At 47.1% G+C, this 16,283-nt stretch overlaps 19 non-coding genes and 2 pseudogenes across 19 annotated transcripts; 5 read left to right on the top strand and 16 right to left on the bottom strand.

The window, feature by feature from the left end:
• Window positions 1-654: 654 nt before the first annotated feature.
• Window positions 655-796, bottom strand: LOC135035123 (U1 spliceosomal RNA; annotated as a pseudogene).
• A 152-nt stretch (window positions 797-948) lies between these two features.
• Window positions 949-1,112, bottom strand: LOC135035094 (U1 spliceosomal RNA). The gene has a single exon (XR_010230176.1). It is a non-coding gene; the product is annotated as a U1 spliceosomal RNA (small nuclear RNA).
• Window positions 1,113-1,783: 671 nt separating this feature from the next.
• Window positions 1,784-1,946, bottom strand: LOC135035095 (U1 spliceosomal RNA). The gene has a single exon (XR_010230177.1). It is a non-coding gene; the product is annotated as a U1 spliceosomal RNA (small nuclear RNA).
• A 152-nt stretch (window positions 1,947-2,098) lies between these two features.
• LOC135035196 (U1 spliceosomal RNA) lies at window positions 2,099-2,262 on the bottom strand. Its single transcript, XR_010230271.1, has one exon. It is a non-coding gene; the product is annotated as a U1 spliceosomal RNA (small nuclear RNA).
• A 615-nt stretch (window positions 2,263-2,877) lies between these two features.
• Window positions 2,878-3,040, bottom strand: LOC135035110 (U1 spliceosomal RNA). Its single transcript, XR_010230191.1, has one exon. It is a non-coding gene; the product is annotated as a U1 spliceosomal RNA (small nuclear RNA).
• Window positions 3,041-3,193: 153 nt separating this feature from the next.
• LOC135035075 (U1 spliceosomal RNA) lies at window positions 3,194-3,357 on the bottom strand. Its single transcript, XR_010230157.1, has one exon. It is a non-coding gene; the product is annotated as a U1 spliceosomal RNA (small nuclear RNA).
• A 683-nt stretch (window positions 3,358-4,040) lies between these two features.
• Window positions 4,041-4,192, bottom strand: LOC135035131 (U1 spliceosomal RNA; annotated as a pseudogene).
• A 152-nt stretch (window positions 4,193-4,344) lies between these two features.
• On the bottom strand, window positions 4,345-4,508 carry LOC135035166 (U1 spliceosomal RNA). The gene has a single exon (XR_010230237.1). It is a non-coding gene; the product is annotated as a U1 spliceosomal RNA (small nuclear RNA).
• Window positions 4,509-5,179: 671 nt separating this feature from the next.
• On the bottom strand, window positions 5,180-5,342 carry LOC135035121 (U1 spliceosomal RNA). Its single transcript, XR_010230201.1, has one exon. It is a non-coding gene; the product is annotated as a U1 spliceosomal RNA (small nuclear RNA).
• Window positions 5,343-5,494: 152 nt separating this feature from the next.
• Window positions 5,495-5,658, bottom strand: LOC135035182 (U1 spliceosomal RNA). The gene has a single exon (XR_010230254.1). It is a non-coding gene; the product is annotated as a U1 spliceosomal RNA (small nuclear RNA).
• Window positions 5,659-6,273: 615 nt separating this feature from the next.
• On the bottom strand, window positions 6,274-6,436 carry LOC135035109 (U1 spliceosomal RNA). The gene has a single exon (XR_010230190.1). It is a non-coding gene; the product is annotated as a U1 spliceosomal RNA (small nuclear RNA).
• Window positions 6,437-6,588: 152 nt separating this feature from the next.
• LOC135035068 (U1 spliceosomal RNA) lies at window positions 6,589-6,752 on the bottom strand. Its single transcript, XR_010230152.1, has one exon. It is a non-coding gene; the product is annotated as a U1 spliceosomal RNA (small nuclear RNA).
• A 672-nt stretch (window positions 6,753-7,424) lies between these two features.
• Window positions 7,425-7,587, bottom strand: LOC135035130 (U1 spliceosomal RNA). Its single transcript, XR_010230208.1, has one exon. It is a non-coding gene; the product is annotated as a U1 spliceosomal RNA (small nuclear RNA).
• Window positions 7,588-7,739: 152 nt separating this feature from the next.
• Window positions 7,740-7,903, bottom strand: LOC135035177 (U1 spliceosomal RNA). The gene has a single exon (XR_010230250.1). It is a non-coding gene; the product is annotated as a U1 spliceosomal RNA (small nuclear RNA).
• Window positions 7,904-8,574: 671 nt separating this feature from the next.
• On the bottom strand, window positions 8,575-8,737 carry LOC135035128 (U1 spliceosomal RNA). The gene has a single exon (XR_010230206.1). It is a non-coding gene; the product is annotated as a U1 spliceosomal RNA (small nuclear RNA).
• Window positions 8,738-8,881: 144 nt separating this feature from the next.
• LOC135035147 (U5 spliceosomal RNA) lies at window positions 8,882-8,997 on the top strand. The gene has a single exon (XR_010230218.1). It is a non-coding gene; the product is annotated as a U5 spliceosomal RNA (small nuclear RNA).
• A 270-nt stretch (window positions 8,998-9,267) lies between these two features.
• Window positions 9,268-9,383, top strand: LOC135035144 (U5 spliceosomal RNA). The gene has a single exon (XR_010230215.1). It is a non-coding gene; the product is annotated as a U5 spliceosomal RNA (small nuclear RNA).
• A 286-nt stretch (window positions 9,384-9,669) lies between these two features.
• LOC135035156 (U5 spliceosomal RNA) lies at window positions 9,670-9,785 on the top strand. Its single transcript, XR_010230227.1, has one exon. It is a non-coding gene; the product is annotated as a U5 spliceosomal RNA (small nuclear RNA).
• Window positions 9,786-10,063: 278 nt separating this feature from the next.
• LOC135035153 (U5 spliceosomal RNA) lies at window positions 10,064-10,179 on the top strand. The gene has a single exon (XR_010230223.1). It is a non-coding gene; the product is annotated as a U5 spliceosomal RNA (small nuclear RNA).
• A 275-nt stretch (window positions 10,180-10,454) lies between these two features.
• LOC135035159 (U5 spliceosomal RNA) lies at window positions 10,455-10,570 on the top strand. The gene has a single exon (XR_010230231.1). It is a non-coding gene; the product is annotated as a U5 spliceosomal RNA (small nuclear RNA).
• A 5,363-nt stretch (window positions 10,571-15,933) lies between these two features.
• Window positions 15,934-16,007, bottom strand: TRNAN-AUU (transfer RNA asparagine (anticodon AUU)). The gene has a single exon. It is a non-coding gene; the product is annotated as a tRNA-Asn (tRNA).
• Between the last annotated feature and the right edge of the window lie 276 nt (window positions 16,008-16,283).

Genomic DNA, 16,283 nt, shown 5'->3' with positions numbered 1-16,283 from the left:
TCTCTGTCAAGTAAAGGAGATTCAACTGAGGCAGCACAAGGGAACTCTCATCTGGGGACAACAACTGCAGGGAGAACACATATTTTCAGATGAACATGGGAGAGCAGAAGGCTGCCTAATACTGAAGCACCCCAAACAACAAACCAAATGCAACAAATAGTACAAGCATTCCTGGGGGAAGGTCTGCAGAAGACGGATTTGCATACGGTGATGTCATCCAAGCAGTGGGCCAAAGTTGGCTGGAACCCTCATCTGCATATGAAAAGAGAAAAGGGGTATGCAGGGCATGGCGGCCTTTTGCGGCGCTTGGATGACCCTTAGTTCGCATTAAACACCTCCACCCTCCGTCGGTGTGGGGCTCATGTTGGCTATGCCCCAGCCCCTGAAGCATTCAAGCTGATTTCTTGCAGCAGCTGGGCACTGTAACAGCTCCAGAGCTGCTCTGAAAGGCAAGTAAAAGGGTGTGGGCCCTGCAGCACTACCTGTAGTTTGCATTGTGCGTTGGAAGGCACAAAGTAAGCAGACAGGAGGAGAAGTCAAGAGAGTCCACAAGGGTATAGAAGGGAGGGGCTCAAGAAAAAAGAAGTGGAAACAGACAGCAAACTAGGCTGGAGAGAGACCTGAGACAAAGAGATCTGAATTATATGAGAGCCGACCAGGGGAAACACAAATTATGCAGTCAAGTTTCCCACATTTGGGGAAATCGCAGGGGCAGCACACCCAGAGTGCAATGGGTGAGCCTTGCCCTGGGAGAAGCACCTACATGATCATAGTATCTCACCTGGCAGGTAAGTAGGAGTTGGGCTAGAGCTGGGGAGGGTCGCTGCTCGGGCACCCCCCTGTCAAGTGAAGGAGATCCAACTGAGGCAACACAAGGGAACTCTCGAAAGAAGAACAAGGCTAGAGGAAGATCTGAGACAAAGAAATCTGACTTTTACCAGAGCTGACCAGAGGAAAGCACAAACACAGTCCCCCACTACCACAAATAATGCAGTTGAGTTTCCCACATTTGGGGAAATCACAGGGGTCAGCATACCCAGAATGCAATGAATGAACCTAACCCTGGGAGAACAATCTTCATGACCATGGTATCTCCTATGCAAAATAAGTATGATTTGGGATAGGGCTGGGGAGGGCCGCTGCTCAGGCACATCTCTGTCAAGTAAAGGAGATTCAACTGAGGCAGCACAAGGGAACTCTCATCTGGGGACAACAACTGCAGGGAGAACACATATTTTCAGATGAACATGGGAGGGCAGAAGGCTGCCTAATACTGAAGCACCCCCAAACAACAAACCAAATGCAACAACTAGTAAAAGCATTCCTGGGAGAAGGTCTGCAGAAGACGGATTTGCATACGGTGATGTCATCCAAGCAGTGGGCCAAAGTTGGCTGGAACCCTCATCTGCATATGCAAAGAAAAAAGGGTTATGCAGGGCATGGCGGCCTTTTGCGGTGCTTGGATGACCCCTAGTTCGCATTAAACACCTCCATTCTCCTTCGGTGTGGGGCTCATGTTGGCTATGCCCCAGCCCCTGAAGTATTCAAGCTGATTTCTTGCAGCAGCTGGGCACTGTAACAGCTCCAGAGCTGCTCTGTAAGGCAAGTAAAAGGGTGTGGGCCCTGCAGCACTACCTGTAGTTCGCATTGTGCGTTGGAAGGCACAATGTAAGCAGACAGGAGAAGTCAGGAGAGTGCACAAGGGCATAGACGGCAGGGGCTCAAGAAAAGAGAAGTGGAAACAGACAGCAAACTAGGCTGGAGAGAGACCTGAGACAAAGAGATCTGAATTATACAAGCGCCGACCAGGGGAAACACAAATTATGCAGTCAAGTTTCCCACATTTGGGGAAATCGCAGGAGCAGCACACCCAGAGTGCAATGGGTGAGCCTTGCCCTGGGAGAAGCACCTTCATGATCATAGTATCTCACCTGGCAGGTATGTAGGAGTTGGGCTAGAGCTGGGGAGGGTCGCTACTCGGGTACCCCCCTGTCAAGTGAAGGAGATCAAACTGAGGCAGCACAATGGAACTCTCGAAAGAAGAACAAGGCTAGAGGAAGATCTGAGACAAAGAAATCTGACTTTTACCAGAGCTGACCAGAGGAAAACACAAAAACAGTCCCCCACTACCACAAATAATGCAGTTGAGTTTCCCACATTTGGGGAAATCACAGGGGTCAGCATACCCAGAATGCAATGAATGAACCTCATCCTGGGAGAACAGTCTTTATGACCATGGTATCTCCTATGCAAAATAAGTATGATTTGGGATAGGGCTGGGGAGGGCCGCTGCTCAGGCACATCTCTGTCAAGTAAAGGAGATTCAACTGAGGCAGCACAAGGGAACTCTCATCTGGGGACAACAACTGCAGGGAGAACACATATTTTCAGATGAACATGGGAGGGCAGAAGGCTGCCTAATACTGAAGCACGCCCAAACAACAAACCAAATGCAACAACTAGTACAAGCATTCCTGGGGGAAGGTCTGCAGAAGACGGATTTGCATACGGTGATGTCATCCAAGCAGTGGGCCAAAGTTGGCTGGAACCCTCATCTGCATATGAAAAGAGAAAAGGGGTATGCAGGGCATGGCGGCCTTTTGCGGCGCTTGGATGACCCTTAGTTCGCATTAAACACCCCCACCCTCCTTCGGTGTGGGGCTCATGTTGGCCATGCCCCAGCCCCTGAAGCATTCAAGCTGATTTCTTGCAGCAGCTTGGCACTGTAACAGCTCCAGAGCTGCTCTGTAAGGCAAGTAAAAGGGTGTGGGCCCTGCAGCACTACCTGTAGTTTGCATTGTGCATTGGAAGGCACTTAAGAAAAGAGAAGTGGAAACAGACAGCAAACTAGGCTGGAGAGAGACCTGAGACAAAGAGATCTGAATTATACGAGAGCCGACCAGGGGAAACACAAATTATGCAGTCAAGTTTCCCACATTTGGGGAAATCGCAGGAGCAGCACACCCAGAGTGCAATGGGTGAGCCTTGCCCTGGGAGAAGCACCTACGTGATCATAGTATCTCACCTGGCAGGTAAGTAGGAGTTGGGCTAGAGCTGGGGAGGGTAGCTGCTCGGGTACCCCCCCTGTCAAGTGAAGGAGATCCAACTGAGGCAGCACAAGGGAATTCTCGAAAGAAGAACAAGGCTAGAGGAAGATCTGAGACAAAGAAATCTGACTTTTACCAGAGCTGACCAGAGGAAAACACAAACACAGTCCCCCACTACCACAAATAATGCTGTCGAGTTTCCCACATTTGGGGAAATCACAGGGGTCAGCATACCCAGAATGCAATGAATGAACCTCATACTGGGAGAATAATCTTCATGACCATGGTCTCTCCTATGCAAAATAAGTATGATTTGGGATAGGGCTGGGGAGGGCCGCTGCTCAGGCACATCTCTGTCAAGTAAAGGAGATTCAACTGAGGCAGCATAAAGGAACTCTCATCTGGGGACAACAACTGCAGGGAGAACACATATTTTCAGATGAACATGGGAGGGCAGAAGGCTGCCTAATACTGAAGCACCCCCAAACAACAAACCAAATGCAACAACTAGTGCAAGCATTCCTGGGGGAAGGCCTGCAGCAGATGGATTTGCATATGGTGATGTCATCCAAAGCAGTGGGTCAAAGTTGGCTTCAACCCTCGTCTTTATATGAAAAGAGAAAAGGGGCGTGCAGGGCATGGCGGCCTTTTGCGGCGCTTGGATGACCCCTAGTTCGCATTAAACACCTCCACCCTCCTTCGGTGTGGGGCTCATGTTGGCTATGCCCCAGCCCCTGAAGCATTCAAGCTGATTTCTTGCATTAGCTGGGCACTGTAACTGCTCCAGAGCTGCTCTGTACGGCAAGTAAAAGGGTGTGGGCCCTGCAGCACTACCTGTAGTTTGCATTGTGCATTGGAAGGCACAAAGTAAGCAGACGGGAGAAGTAAGGATAGTGCGCAAGGCCATAGAATGGAGCGGCTTAAGAAAAGAGAAGTGGAAACAGACAGCAAACTAGGCTGGAGAGAGACCTGAGACAAAGAGATCTGAATTATACCAGAGCCGACCAGGGGAAACACAAATTATGCAGTCAAGTTTCCCACATTTGGGGAAATCGCAGGGGCAGCACATCCAGAGTGCAATGGGTGAGCCTTGCCCTGGGAGAAGCACCTTCATGATTATAGCATCTCACCTGGCAGGTAAGTAGAAGTTGGGCTAGAGCTGGGGAGAGTCGCTGCACGGGCACCCCCCTGTCAAGTGAAGGAGATCCAACTGAGGCAGCACAAGGGAACTCTCGAAAGAAGAACAAGGCTAGAGGAAGATCTGAAACAAAGAAATCTGACTTTTACCAGAGCTGACCAGAGGAAAGCACAAACACAGTCCCCCACTACCACAAATAATGCAGTTGAGTTTCCCACATTTGGGGAAATCACAGGGGTCAGCATACCCAGAATGCAATGAATGAACCTCACCCTGGGAGAACAATCTTCAAGACCATGGTCTCTCCTATGCAAAATAAGTATGATTTGGGATAGGGCTGGGGAGGGCCGCTGCTCAGGCACATCTCTGTCAAGTAAAGGAGATTCAACTGAGGCAGCACAAGGGAACTCTCATCTGGGGACAACAACTGCAGGGAGAACACATATTTTCAGATGAACATGGGAGGGCAGAAGGCTGCCTAATACTGAAGCACCCCCAAACAACAAACCAAATGCAACAACTAGTGCAAGCATTCCTGGGGGAAGGCCTGCAGCAGATGGATTTGCATATGGTGATGCCATCCAAGCAGTGGGTCAAAGTTGGCTTCAACCCTCGTCTGCATATGAAAAGAGAAAAGGGGCGTGCAGGGCATGGCGGCCTTTTGCGGCGCTTGGATGACCCCTAGTTCGCATTACACACCTCCACCCTCCTTCGGTGTGGGGCTCATGTTGGCTATGCCCCTGCCCCTGAAGCATTCAAGCTGATTTCTTGCAGCAGCTGGGCACTGTAACTGCTCCAGAGCTGCTCTGTAAGGCAAGTAAAAGGGTGTGGGCCCTGCAGCACTACCTGTAGTTTGCATTGTGCGTTGGAAGGCACGAAGTAAGCAGACGGGAGAAGTCAGGATAGTGCGCAAGGGCATAGAACGGAGCGGCTCAAGAAAAGAGAAGTGGAAACAGACAGCAAACTAGGCTGGAGAGAGACCTGAGACAAAGAGATCTGAATTATACGAGAGATGACCAAGGGAAACACAAATTATGCAGTCAAGTTTCCCACATTTGGGGAAATCGCAGGGGCAGCACAACCAGAGTGCAATGGGTGAGCCTTGCCCTGGGAGAAGCACCTTCATGATCATAGTATCTCACCTGGCAGGTAAGTAGGAGTTGGGCTAGAGCTGGGGAGGGTCACTGCTCGGGCACCCCCCTCTCAAGTGAAAGAGATCCAACTGAGGCAGCACAAGGGAACTCTCGAAAGAAGAACAAGGCTAGAGGAAGATCTGATATAAAGAAATCTGATTTTTACCAGAGCTGACCAGAGGAAAGCACAAACACAGTCCCCCACTACCACAAATAATGCAGTCGAGTTTCCCACATTTGGGGAAATCACAGGGGTCAGCATACCCAAAATGCAATGAATGAACCTCACCCTCGGAGAACAATCTTCATGAAAATGGTATCTCCTATGCAAAATAAGTATGATTTGGGATAGGGCTGGGGAGGGCCGCTGCTCAGGCACATCTCTGTCAAGTAAAGGAGATTCAACTGAGGCAGCACAAGGGAACTCCCATCTGGGGACAACAACTGCAGGGAGAACACATATTTTCAGATGAACATGGGAGGGCAGAAGGCTGCCTAATACTGAAGCACCCCCAAACAACAAACCAAATGCAACAACTAGTACAAGCATTCCTGGGGGAAGTTCTGCAGAAGACGGATTTGCATACGGTGATGTCATCCAAGCAGTGGGCCAAAGTTGGCAGGAACCCTCATCTGCATATGAAAAGAGAAAAGGGGTATGCAGGGCATGGCGGCCTTTTGCGGCGCTTGGATGACCCTTAGTTCACATTAAACACCCCCACCCTCCTTCGGTGTGGGGCTCATGTTTGCTATGCCCCAGCCCCTGAAGCATTCAAGCTGATTTCTTGCAGCAGCTGGGCACTGTAACAGCTCCAGAGCTGCTCTGTACGGCAAGTAAAAGGGTGTGGGCCCTGCAGCACTACCTGTAGTTTGCATTGTGCATTGGAAGGCACTTAAGAAAAGAGAAGTGGAAACAGACAGCAAACTAGGCTGGAGAGAGACCTGAGACAAAGAGATCTGAATTATACGAGAGCCGACCAGGGGAAACACAAATTATGCAGTCAAGTTTCCCACATTTGGGGAAATCGCAGGAGCAGCACACCCAGAGTGCAATGGGTGAGCCTTGCCCTGGGAGAAGCACCTACGTGATCATAGTATCTCACCTGGCAGGTAAGTAGGAGTTGGGCTAGAGCTGGGGAGGGTCGCTGCTCGGGTACCCCCCTGTCAAGTGAAGGAGATCCAACTGAGGCAGCACAAGGGAATTCTCGAAAGAAGAACAAGGCTAGAGGAAGATCTGAGACAAAGAAATCTGACTTTTACCAGAGCTGACCAGAGGAAAACACAAACACAGTCCCCCACTACCACAAATAATGCTGTCGAGTTTCCCACATTTGGGGAAATCACAGGGGTCAGCATACCCAGAATGCAATGAATGAACCTCACACTGGGAGAATAATCTTCATGACCATGGTATCTCCTATGCAAAATAAGTATGATTTGGGATAGGGCTGGGGAGGGCCGCTGCTCAGGCACATCTCTTTCAAGTAAAGGAGATTCAACTGAGGCAGCATAAGGGAACTCTCATCTGGGGACAACAACTGCAGGGAGAACACATATTTTCAGATGAACATGGGAGGGCAGAAGGCTGCCTAATACTGAAGCACCCCCAAACAACAAACCAAATGCAACAACTAGTGCAAGCATTCCTGGGGGAAGGCCTGCAGCAGATGGATTTGCATATGGTGATGTCATCCAAAGCAGTGGGTCAAAGTTGGCTTCAACCCTCGTCTGCATATGAAAAGAGAAAAGGGGCGTGCAGGGCATGGCGGCCTTTTGCGGCGCTTGGATGACCCCTAGTTCGCATTAAACACCTCCACCCTCCTTCGGTGTGGGGCTCATGTTGGCTATGCCCCAGCCCCTGAAGCATTCAAGCTGATTTCTTGCAGTAGCTGGGCACTGTAACTGCTCCAGAGCTGCTCTGTACGGCAAGTAAAAGGGTGTGGGCCCTGCAGCACTACCTGTAGTTTGCATTGTGCGTTGGAAGGCACAAAGTAAGCAGACGGGAGAAGTAAGGATAGTGCGCAAGGCCATAGAATGGAGCGGCTTAAGAAAAGAGAAGTGGAAACAGACAGCAAACTAGGCTGGAGAGAGACCTGAGACAAAGAGATCTGAATTATACGAGAGATGACCAAGGGAAACACAAATTATGCAGTCAAGTTTCCCACATTTGGGGAAATCGCAGGGGCAGCACATCCAGAGTGCAATGGGTGAGCCTTGCCCTGGGAGAAGCACCTTCATGATTATAGTATCTCACCTGGCAGGTAAGTAGAAGTTGGGCTAGAGCTGGGGAGAGTCGCTGCACGGGCACCCCCCTGTCAAGTGAAAGAGATCCAACTGAGGCAGCACAAGGGAACTCTCGAAAGAAGAACAAGGCTAGAGGAAGATCTGATATAAAGAAATCTGATTTTTACCAGAGCTGACCAGAGGAAAGCACAAACACAGTCCCCCACTACCACAAATAATGCAGTCGAGTTTCCCACATTTGGGGAAATCACAGGGGTCAGCATACCCAGAATGCAATGAATGAACCTCACCCTGGGAGAACAATCTTCATGACCATGGTATCGCCTATGCAAAATAAGTATGATTTGGGATAGGGCTGGGGAGGGCCGCTGCTCAGGCACATCTCTGTCAAGTAAAGGAGATTCAACTGAGGCAGCACAAGGGAACTCTCATCTGGGGACAACAACTGCAGGGAGAACACATATTTTCAGATGAACATGGGAGGGCAGAAGGCTGCCTAATACTGAAGCACCCCCAAACAACAAACCAAATGCAACAACTAGTGCAAGCATTCCTGGGGGAAGGCCTGCAGCAGATGGATTTGCATATGGTGATGTCATCCAAACAGTGGGTCAAAGTTGGCTTCAACCCTCGTCTGCATATGAAAAGAGACAAGGGGCGTGCAGGGCATGGCGGCCTTTTGCGGCGCTTGGATGACCCCTAGTTCGCATTACACACCTCCACCCTCCTTCGGTGTGGGGCTCATGTTGGCTATGCCCCAGCCCCTGAAGCATTCAAGCTGATTTCTTGCAGCAGCTGGGCACTGTAACTGCTCCAGAGACGCTCTGTAAGGCAAGTAAAAGGGTGTGGGCCCTGCAGCACTACCTGTAGTTTGCATTGTGCGTTGGAAGGCACGAAGTAAGCAGACGGTAGAAGTCAGGATAGTGCGCAAGGGCATAGAAGGGAGCGGCTCAAGAAAAGAGAAGTGGAAACAGACAGCAAACTAGGCTGGAGAGAGACCTGAGACAAAGAGATCTGAATTATACGAGAGCCGACCAGGGGAAACACAAATTATGCAGTCAAGTTTCCCACATTTGGGGAAAACGCAGAAGCAGCACACCCAGAGTGCAATGGGTGAGCCTTGCCCTGGGAGAAGCACCTTCATGATCATAGTATCTCACCTGGCAGGTAAGTAGGAGTTGGGCTAGAGCTGGGGAGGGTCGCTGCTCGAGCATCCCCCTGTCAAGTAAAGGAGATTCAACTGAGGCAGCACAAGGGAACTCTCATCTGGGGACAACAACTGCAGGGAGAACACATATTTTCAGATAAAAATCTTGGTCATGCTCTGGTTTCTCTTCAGAACGAACAAATCTTTCGCCTTTTACTAAAGATTTCCGTGGAGAGGAGCAAAACCGAGTTTTATCTCAATTTTTGCATGCCCCATCTTTTTGGGGTTTCTTTTATCGGTTTAAAGATAGAATGAGTGTGCTTTAATGTAAGCTCATTTGCATAGAAATGACAGTAAATGTTTGTTTCTTTTCAAACAGAACTTTCTTGACCATGCTACTTGCTTGAAAGATCTGGGAGCACATGGAATACAGTACAAACCATGCTTATAGCAAGGAGAAGACAGGTGAGAAATCTGCTTTCTTTCAAATTGGGCGCTCACTTTGATCTGAATGAGGACTGCTGGCACGGCACTCAGGCGACAGGTGGAATCTTGGTCATGCTCTGGTTTCTCTTCAGAACGAACAAATCTTTCGCCTTTTACTAAAGATTTCCGTGGAGAGGAGCAAAACTGAGTTTTATCTCAATTTTTGCATGCCCCATATTATTGGGGTTTCTTTTATCGGATTAAAGACAGAACGAGTGTGCTTTCTTGTTAGCTTTAATGTAAGTTTATTTGCATAACAATGACAATAAATGTCTGTTTCTTTTCAAGCAGAACTTTCTTGACCATACTAATTGCTTGAAAGATCTGGGAGCACATGGAAAAGAGTACAAACCATGCTTATAGCAAGGGGAAGCCTGGTGAGAAATCTGCTTTCTTTCTTTCAAATTGGGTGCTCACTTTGAGCTGAATGAGGACTGCTGGCATGGCACTCAGGCGACAGGTGGAATCTTGGTCATGCTCTGGTTTCTCTTCAGAACGAACAAATCTTTCGCCTTTTATTAAAGATTTCCGTGGAGAGGAGCAAAACTGAGTTTTATCTCAATTTTTGCATGCCCCGTCTTATTGGGGTTTCTTTTATCAGTTTAAAGATAGAACGAGTGTGCTTTAATGTAAGCACATTTGCATAGAAATGACAGTAAATGTTTGTTTCTTTTCAAACATAACTTTCTTGACTATACTAATTGCTTGAAAGATGTGGGAGCACATGGAAAAGAGTACAAACCATGTTTATAGCAAGGGGAAGCCTGGTGAGAAATCTGCTTTCTTTCTTTCTTTCAAATTGGGTGCTCACTTTGAGCTGAATGAGGACTGCTGGCATGTCACTCAGGCGACAGGTAGAATCTTGGTCATGCTGTGGTTTCTCTTCAGAACGAACAAATCTTTCGCCTTTTACTAAAGATTTCCGTGAAGAGGAGCAAAACTGAGTTTTATCTCAATTTTTGCATGCCCCATCTTATTGGGGTTTTATTTTATCGGTTTAAAGATAGAACGAGTGTGCTTTAATGTAAGCTCATTTGCATAGAAATGACAGTCAATGTTTGTTTCTTTTCAAACAGAACTTTCTTGACCACACTAATTGTTTGAAAGATCTGGGAGCACATGGAAAAGAGTACAAACCATGTTTATAGCAAGGGGAAGCCTGGTGAGAAATCTGCTTTCTTTCATTCAAATTGGGTGCTCACTTTGAGCTGAATGAGAACTGCTGGCATGGCACTCAGGCGACAGGTGGAATCTTGGTCATGCTCTGGTTTCTCTTCAGAACTAACAAATATTTCGCCTTTTATTAAAGATTTCCGTGGAGAGGAGCAAAACTGAGTTTTATCTCAATTTTTGCATGCCCCATATTATTGGGGTTTCTTTTATCAGTTTAAAGACAGAACGAGTGTGCTTTCTTGTTAGCTTTAATGTAAGTTTATTTGCATAACAATGACAGTAAATGTTTGTTTCTTTTCAAACAGAACTTTCTTGACCATGCTACTTGCTTGAAAGATCTGGGAGCACATGGAAAACAGTACAAACCATGCAGTATCACAAGAGCCTTTATTTGATCTTTCATGAAGATAGAGCAGAATTGAGGACACGTCAACAATTTCTGCCAAAGGTGGTTCATCTTTCCACATGGTGCCTTTGGCCACTGACACCTTCGTTGAGTCAAAGTCTCTGGCTGTGGTCAGAACTTTGAAAATTTATGTCACCAGAACGGTTCAGATTAGGAAAACAGAGGCTCTGTTTGTCCTGTATGCTCCCAACAGGATTGGGTGTCCTGCTTCCATGCAGACCATTATGCGCTGAATCTGTGGTAAGATTCAGCATGCTCATTCCACGGCAGGATTGCCGTTACTGAATTAGGTGAAGACCCATTCTACTAGAAAGGTGGGTTCATCCTGGGCAGCTGGTCGGGGAGTCTCAGCATTGCAACTTTGCCGAGCAGCTATTTAGTAAACACTTTTGCTAAGTTTTACAAGTTTGATACCTTGGCTGATGATAACCTCAAGTTGGGTCATTCGGTGCTGCAGAGTCGTACGCACTCTCCCACCCGTTCAAGAGCTTTGGTATAACCCCATGGTTCTTAATGTGACCCCAGCATCCTCTAGGTCGTATGAGAAAATAGGATTTTAATACCTACCGGTAAATCCTTTTCTCTTAGTACGTAGAGGATGCTGGGCACCCGTCCCAGTCCATACTGTGTCTGCAGTTATTACTTGTGGTTATACACATGTTGTGTTACGGTTCTGGTCAGCTTTTTGCTGCAATTGTTCATGCCGTTGGCTTGTGTTCTGTTGAATGCCACGTTCTGCGGCATGCTTAAGGTGTGAGCTGGTAAGATGCTCACCTTAGTTTAACAATAAATCCTTTCCTCGAAATGTCCGTCTCCCTGGGCACAGTTCCTATAACTGGAGTCTGGAGGAGGGGCATAGAGGGAGGAGCCAGTTCACACCCTTTGAAAGTCTTAAAGTGCCCATGTCTCTTGCGGATCCCGTCTATACCCCATGGTTCTTAATGTGACCCCAGCATCCTTTACGGACTAAGAGAAAAGGATGCCCTTGTGTACTATCCTGACTTCTCCTCCCGTCTGCTTACTTTGTGCCTTCCAACGCACAATGCGAACTACAGGTGGTGCTGCAGGGCCCACACCCTTTTACTTGCCTTACAGAGCAGCTCTGGAGCTGTTACAGTGCCCAGCTGCTGCAAGAAATCAGCATGAATGCTTCAGGGGATGGGGCATGGCCAACATGAGCCCCACACCAAAGGAGGGTGGGGGTGTTTAATGCAAACTAGGGGTCATCCAAGCACTGCAAAAGGCCGCCATGCCCTGCATGCCCCTTTTCTCTTTTTATATGCAGATGAGGGTTCCAGCCAACTTTGGCCCACTGCTTGGATGACATCACCGTATGCAAATCCGTCTGCTGCAGACCTTCCCCCAGGAATGCTTGTACTAGTTGTTGGATATGGTTTGATATTTGATGGTGCTTCAGTATTAGGCAGCCTTCCGCCCTCCCATGTTCATCTGAAAAGATGTGGTCTCCCTGCAGTTGTTGTCCCCAGACGAGAGTTCCCTTGTGCTTCCTCAGTTGAATCTCCTTAACTTGACGGGGGAGGGGCTGCCCGAGCTGCCACCCTCCCCAGCCCTATCCCAACTCATACTTATTTTACATATTAGATCTCTTGATCATGATGATTGTTCTCACAGGGTGAGGTTCATCCATTATATTTTAAAATAGGAAGGTACAAATTACATATTTGAATTGCATCTATGTGCTGGATTCAAATGCCCCCCCCCCCTTCCTTTCTCAATTGTGCCCGTCAGCAGCTATTCTAAGGTTGCTGCCAATGGGTGTGACACATTAATTTCTTCTGTGGGGTACACTGGACTCCACAAGGATTCACATTGGGGTGTAGAGTAGGATCTTGATCTGAGGCACCAACCGGCTCAAAGCTTTTGACTGTTCCCAAGATGCTCAGCGCATCCTCCTCTATAACCCCGCTTCCATGAACAGGGAGCTCAGTTTGTAGTTGGTGCCTTCAGTAGCAGGCCACTTAACAGGGGCCTGCCTCAGGCAGCCTATTCTTAGCTATTAATTTTGACAAGAAAAGAAGAACTTGTTTTATGAGAATCTACAAGGGCTGCAGCAGGCTAGGTCTAAAAGACATCTTTACTGCAGCTTCATCACTCCCAGCGGCGCTGTATACTCCCGTGCCCTGGTTGCTGGGTCACTGCAGCGGAGGCTCCGGTTTCTTCCTAAGGTCAGTCACACACACACACCGCCCTTCCGGATCACGAGGCCGCTGATTAAGGGGAGCGTGGCCGTAGGGGGTGGGCCGTGTGCGCACTGGGGTGGACACTGATTACTGGGCAGCCGCTCCACTAGCCACCAGGTACAGTTAAGGAGCACAGGTCTGGGGGTTTTTCTCCTATATTAACCCAATTTTGTACTGCCCGCAGCGCATTGTGATAGGTAATAGGGCATGATTCAGGTTGGATTGCAATCACAATAAGCGATCCAACTGCAAAAATTGCTAAGAGCATACGCATGTGCCTGCATGCGATCGCCTCTGCCTGTCAATCGGGGCAGGGGGGGAGAGTGGGGTCAGCAACACTCCATTTCCAAGTCAGGGATGGAGCAGTGCGGGGGCAAGGCTTCAAAATGGGGTCTGCAATGGAGGAGACACAGGGGGCGTGGTCACAGCGGCTGTATGACATCACATTCAGCCGCTGTGATCACAAAAATGGTGGCGGCTTCCTGCGCGCACATACAGTCTGCACCAGCAGGAGGCTACACCATTGTTTATGATCACGCTGAACTGCAGTGCGACTGCAATTACAGCATGGTCAAGAAGGGAGGTGTCATACTGGGTGGCCATGCCCTGTCACTGTGCAGGAGCCAGCACCGCTTACACACTAGTCCCCGGGTGCAGCACCCAACCCCCGGGACACCCGGAGCAACAAAATGTAGATTCAGGCCACCAGGCCACGCCCCTACCTATGAAATCATGCCTCCTTTTTACCATTGCGCTGCTTATTTGCACGCACTGCATTACAATCTCCCTCGACACCTCTCTGGGTGTCACCAGTGATAGTGACACCTCTGCCATGCTTGTAGCAGCTAGTCCAAAGATCTATGCCTCAAGCCCTGAGTGTTTGCCCTTGTGACTTGTTGATCATCATAGCGAAGCAGATGCTTACAGAAAACTGCAGGGGCTTAGATTGAAAATAAAAAAAATTGATGGGTATAAGGTAGAGAGGAGCGGGTTCGGTTCTCCGAGAACCGAATTCCCCACGAACTCCACGTGGTTTACACTGGTCTGAGGCAGGCTCGGTTGTTCCCGCCTGACTCGGAAAACCTGAACAAGGGAAAATGTCATCATCCCACTGTCGGATTCTCGCGAGATTCGGATATTATATATAGAGCTGCGCGTTGCCGCCATTTTTACTCGTGCATTGAAGAGAGAGCGGAGAGGACGTGGCTATGTTCTCTCAGTGGAAATCTCAATATCAGTGCTCAGTATCAGTGGTTACTTATTGCTGCTCAGTAATACTAGTAGTGTGTCTCTCATGCTCAGTGTCAGTTCTCAGTAGTATCCTCATCAGTGCTCAGTATCACTGCTCATTGTCTTGTGCTGCATTGTGGTGCTCAGCATACTACAGTACATTACTAATAGTCCAGTGCTGCATCTTGCTGCTCAGTGTCAGTTCTAGTATCCTCATCAGTGCTCACTATCACTGCTCATTGCATTGTGGTGTTCTGTATACTACAGTAATATAGTAACATATAGTAACATAGTTTTTGAGGTTGAATAGGGGCAAATTGCCCATCGTGTTCAACCTGTTTTAAGTTGTGATGATTCTACATACTTGCTGAATAATGTTTTATGACTAGTTAGCTACTATAACTCATGTTACCCCCGGATTAACCATGTTGATATTTTAAGTATTATAACCTTGGATAGCTTTTTCATTCAGAAATGTATCCATTCCTTTTTTAAATCCAATTACAGAGTCCGCCATTACCACCTTCCCTGGCAGGGAATTCCACATCCTGATTGCCCTAACAGTGAAGAAACCTTTCCTCCATTGCGTTCTGAACTTTCCTCCAGTCGCAGCGAGTGACCACGTGTTCTTTTAATAAATAATTCCTCTGATAACTCTTTGTTATGTATCTTTACATATTTGAAGATATTAATAATATCTCCTCTTAGGCACCTCTTTTCTAGTGTATACATATTCAGCCTAGTAAGTCTTTCCTTATAGTCCAGTACTTTTAGGCCTTTAATCAATTTAGTCTTCAGGATCTCTCGGACTTCCATGAGCAGCAGAGTAGTGCAATGGAAGGATGCTGGGCGCATAACCCAGAGGTCGATTAATCGAAACTATCCTCTGCTATGTGCATTTTTTTTTATAATTAAAGTAATCAAAAACTGGGATTGATATTTTGGCTCTTTTATTTTTACTTAAAGTACAATAACTTTTATCATTTTAATTTGTTTTAATAGTATATTGACAGCATTGTTTTCTTTAAAAAATCCACTTAATTTTCTTTACCCTATTACTGAAATGGTAATTGACAAAAACAAACTACATTGTCACCAGAAGAGCAATGCAAAATGTACAAGTGATATATTAAAATCATCTTCCATCTTGAATTTCAATGATGCATTGGGACAACAATTTTGTGAGAAACATCTTCACCCATAAAGAAAGATTTTCTTAATTCCTTATCTGTGTGCTGATTAGATATTACCTTGTTTTCACATTAAACAGACTTCCACATGAGAAAGCAGCAAGGATGCAGTAACGTTTATGTTTCCTGGTGTCAACCTGTATTATTTCAGTAGACATTGAAATGAGGATGCATCTTGCTGCCTTTCCAATGTAGCAAGTTTAATTCAGTAATAGGTGAAAAAACATTCCTACAAAGGTGTTAATCAGAGACTTGGCTTTGTGGACACTTTTCAGAGAGCAAATTTGTTAGCATAAAAATAAAGTCAGAAAATGAAGAGCTGTTTAATCACTCAATTGGACTTTTCTGCCAGCATAATTTTTTTTTCTCTGCAACCCACTGCTAAATTGTGCTTCCTAGCTGTTTTTTATAAAATCACTTAATCAAATCTAACTCTGATTACATCAGAGAAGGCCAGGTACCCTACACCATAAGAGGGGGTTTGAAATTTTGACTTGTCTATTTAAAGATCACCAAAATCTGATCACAAGGTCAATTACATCCCTGGGTGGGATTGAACCACCAACCTTTTGGTTAATAGCCAAACATGCTAACCGATTGCACCACAGAGACACCTCGTAAAAGTCCATTCTGACAAAGGCTAATAAGCATTCATCTAGAACGTTTCCTAGAAAAACTTTAAAAAGTCAATAATCTGGAGAGTTTTTGTAAGAAACACATTGCTACTTTCCCATGATGAGTGAGTGCTTCAGGATCTCTTGCACTTACATGAGCAGCAGAGTACTGCAACGGAAGCATGCTGGGCCCATAACCCAGATGTAGGCAGATTGAAACTATCTTCTGCTATATGCATTGTTTTTTGTTAATTAAAGTAATCCAAAACTGGGA

Source organism: Pseudophryne corroboree, unplaced genomic scaffold (genome assembly GCF_028390025.1).
Source record: "Pseudophryne corroboree isolate aPseCor3 unplaced genomic scaffold, aPseCor3.hap2 scaffold_595, whole genome shotgun sequence".
Taxonomy (NCBI): domain Eukaryota; kingdom Metazoa; phylum Chordata; class Amphibia; order Anura; family Myobatrachidae; genus Pseudophryne; species Pseudophryne corroboree.
Note: the sequence above shows the minus strand (reverse complement) of the source record. Positions and strands in the feature narration are given on the sequence as shown.